Here is a 4,187-nt window from a genome sequence, read left to right on the forward strand (position 1 = left end):
AGACAATGACATGGAAGTACAGGATCTTTTTGAGGGGGCAGGTCCTGAGGTTGAACTATGAGCCTAGGCATTGTCCCTGAGCTCCTTTTGCTCAAGGGTAGTACATGAAGCTTGAGTCATAGCCTCAATTCTGTTTTTTTTTTTGTGATCTCTTAGAAGTAACAGTGTCATAGACTTTCCTACACTGGCTGGATTCAAGCTAAGATTCTCTCCATCTCAGCATCCTAAGGAGGTGGGATTACAATCAGTAGCCATTGACATATTCTTTCCTTTCTTATTCATTTTTTAATCTGGACAATCTGACTTCTTAGCAGGGTCATTCCAATGGTTTGAATTAAGAAGTAAACTACCCAATGTTTATTATAGTTGCTTTCTCTCCTCATCTTCTTCTCTGGTCACAGGTTTGAGGCCAAACGTGAGAAATGAGTGTCACAGTATTTTGGAGCAAATATCCACAGGATATGCCAATTCTGTCACTTAGCATTGAGCTAGAATTTACTGTCTCAGGATGAGAGGACCGAAATCTGGAGTGATCCTCATACTGTCTGCATTGTTCCTTTTGCCTATGAAATGATCTAATCATTATGAGTGTTTTGTGTCTCCAACTTTAAGTATCTAGAACACACTAGAAGCATCTTTGTGTTTCTGTTTTTCTCTAGTACCTCTCGAGATTTAGAGTAAGGATTTGTGTGAAGCAGCTCCTCTGCGAATCCCTGAGAAAAGCCACTTGAAGCCTCTTCAGGAGATCGCCATTCAAAGCCAGCTGAGCAGGAAACTCGGTGAGACTCTTACTACAATAAACCACCAGTGAAGCAGAAGTGGAGCAGTGGCCCAGAGGGTAGAGCTCCAGGTTTGAGAGAGAAAGCTGAGCAGGACGTACAAGCCAGACCGTGCAGGAAAACCTGGGAGTTGATTATGTCCAATTAACGACCAGATAGCTCTTCAATTACTTTCTGTTGGCATGTTGCATGGGCCTAGGTGAGAAGTCTTGCCCCTGTTATCTGATGATACAGGTAACTGGGACCTGAGATCCTAGGACCCATGGGTCCTACAGAAGAGAAGTATTTTTTAGACATCATATCAGCAAAATTTGGGCATAATCACTGGAGTGCTTCAGAAATATGGAGAAAAACAGTTTGGGACCAACGAGTTAAAACAATAAACAGAGCAGCAGAATAAAATCCCATATAGATTAGAGGAAAACAACACTCATTTTTTGCTATGTGAATTCAGAAGGCCATGTACACTTAGAAGGTATCACAAGTTTGTACCTAAAATATTGCATTGATACATTTTATATTCTGATATATATTCTAAACCTAATTATTTATATTCTAATTGTATTGATTGGAATAAATATCAATTTATTTGTCAAATTATCAAATAATTCTAGTAACTTTCATAGTGTGAAATATAAAATCATCACATATAAATGTAAAATATATAACTATATATAATATAATGAAAAGGCTCATGTTTTGCATTTTTCTGTTGTGGTTAGGGTATCAAAGGCAACTCTGTTTTAAAGTATTATTCCATTATCTCTACCTCAGTGTTTGTTAGAGTTAAACCTAAAGCTTTACCATTTGTAGATTTACAGCCTGGATGCAAGAGGAAACACTGTGGTTAAAACATTAGCAATTTAGGGAGGTTGAGCTTTTCTTCATGTGTCTATTGGCCATTCTTCTTTCTTCTTCAAAGAAGTTTCTCTTTAAGTCTTTAGCCCACTTATTTATTAGACAGTTGTTTCTTTGAGTATTTGTTGTTGGGGATTTAATTTTTTGAGTTCCAAGTATATTTTAGATATGAGACCCGTGTCCGTTGTATGGCTAGTGAAGATCTTCTCACAATCCGTGGGCTTTCTATTGATCTTGCTAGTTATGTCCTTTGCCATGCGGAAGCTCTGCAACTTCATGCAATCCCATTTGTCCAACCTTTCTTTGATTTGTTGTGTTTCCGGGTCTCTAATAAGAAAATTTCGGCCTGCGCCAAGGAGACCTAGGGTTTCTCCAATTCCATCCTGTAATGTTTTCAGAGTGTCTGCTTTGACTCCGAAGTCATTGATCCATTTAGAGTTGATTCTGGTGTAGGGTGATAATGCAAATCAAGACAACATTGAGATACCACCTCACCCCAGTTAGAATGGCAAAAATGGAAAACTCTAATAACAACAGATGCTGGAGGGGATGTGGACAGAAAAGAATCTTACTGCATTGTTGGTGGGAGTGTAAACCTGTACAACCACTCCTCAAAAAACTTCACATTCAGCTCCCCTATGACCCAGCAATCCCACTTTTGGGCATTTACCCAAATGTTTACAAACAAGAACACACTATAGCTATCAGCACACCTATGTTTATTGCAGAATTATTTATCATAGCTAAGATATGGAACCAATCCAGATGCCCCTCTGTACATGAATGGATCAATAAAATGTGGTATATATACACAATGGAATTCTATGCCTCCATCAGAAAGAATGGCATTACCCCATTTGTTAGGAAATGGAAAGACTTGGAAAAAATTATATTAAGTGAAGTAAGCCAGGCCCAAAGAAACCTAGGTCCCATGGTTTCTCTTATTTGCAATATCTAGTATATGTATGAGTCAAGCAGAAAAGGTCAGATAATGTGATGGTAGGAAAATGAATCCTTAGATATGTATTTAAATGGTTTTTTTCTTTCATGCATTTGTTTCTAACGCACTTATAAGATTATCTTTTTGTTGCTTTGTATGTCCCTCCCCCAGATTATAACCCCTGCTTTCACTATATTTGATGTCGGTATAATTTGTGAAGGAGAAAGGGAAAAACAAGTCGTTTAAGGATACAGGTGGACCTGTTGCAACAATGAAAAGTACAAGTTGTCATGTCGAAAACGAGCTTTACAACATTGGTTGGGAGGTGGATTGGGTGGGGGTCGGGGGGAGGCTGGGAAGGGATGTGAAGGGTAACAAAGGAGGAGGTTGCAATACTTGATAAAAAATGTACTCATTATCTTGCCCATGTAATGTTACCCCTCTGTACATTTTGTTCACAATAAAAATAAAAATAAAAATAATAATAAAAAACATTACCAATTTAAGACCTAATATTGAAGAGAAATATATGGACTTCTCTTGCAACTATGAAAATATTTGGTGATAAAATGGCAGTAGTGTATGTTCCTGCCTTTTTGGAAGGTAGACAGGTCAAGACATTAGGTAATCATGAATATGAACAATTTTTCACTTTCTTGGTTTTAGCTACATTTGAAATGGTAGGTATCATAAACAATCATATTTTGATAAAATGCCTTCTAGTATGAACAGTTCTGGCTGAACTGTTCATCTCTCTATGATCCCTTGTAACTAAGATTAGATTTGTTCCACTAATACAATCTATGCTGTCAGAGTAAGATATTCTGGTTGGTCTATTCCTACATGGAAGAAGGGTAAAGGGTCAGGTAGACATTTGTGCCAGTAAGACCTCATTTGGGAAAATCTCAGCTGCATATGTTTAGAAGTAGCTCTTAAACAAGGCTTACTTTGAATCCATTGGCTCCACAGATCTAACACAGTTGGATAAATAAGTACTTGAAAAAGCCGTCTCCTTTGGACTTAGCTATTAATACTTGAAAGTTTGATCAAATTCTAAGTGAAAAAGACTTAAAATAGTCATTGACAAAAAAATTGCAAATGTGAGCAATCAACTGTACAGCATATTTTTTTCAACTATTCACAGAATTTTAGGGAAATAAGATTAATAGCATTTTTAGGAACAATAAGGTTTCCTTGTTACAAATAGGCACCTAAGCATATAAGCCTGTATAAATATTTCATCATTAACTACTAAAATTTACAGGATACTACATTCTTCAGCAGCTTGTATACCAAAATTACAACAATACAGAGATTAACATGGCACTTGTACAATGATGATATGAAAATTCTTGAAGTATTCAAAATTTTTCATTCTTCAGATGCAAGAAATGAAAAACAGCTATTAAAAAGTTGATTACAAAATTACAAGTGTAACAATACACCTAATTCATATAATTAAAAGTTACTTTGACATCAGTGTATTAAATTTTCACCTTAGAAAGGCCTTTACATAGCATAACCTTTACACAACTTTTGAAATTAGACAACATTGTTGTTTTATCCCAAAGAAATATAATACTATAAGGACCTAGGGGAAAAAAAAGGAA

General features: G+C 36.3%; 1 pseudogene; it reads left to right on the top strand.

Annotated features, from left to right (window-relative positions):
• The first annotated feature begins 3,849 nt into the window (after nucleotides 1–3,849).
• LOC122099657 lies at nucleotides 3,850–3,949 on the top strand (annotated as a pseudogene).
• The last annotated feature ends 238 nt before the right edge of the window (nucleotides 3,950–4,187 follow it).

Source organism: Dipodomys spectabilis, unplaced genomic scaffold (genome assembly GCF_019054845.1).
Source record: "Dipodomys spectabilis isolate Male_0828 unplaced genomic scaffold, ASM1905484v1 ptg000527l, whole genome shotgun sequence".
Lineage (NCBI taxonomy): Eukaryota > Metazoa > Chordata > Mammalia > Rodentia > Heteromyidae > Dipodomys > Dipodomys spectabilis.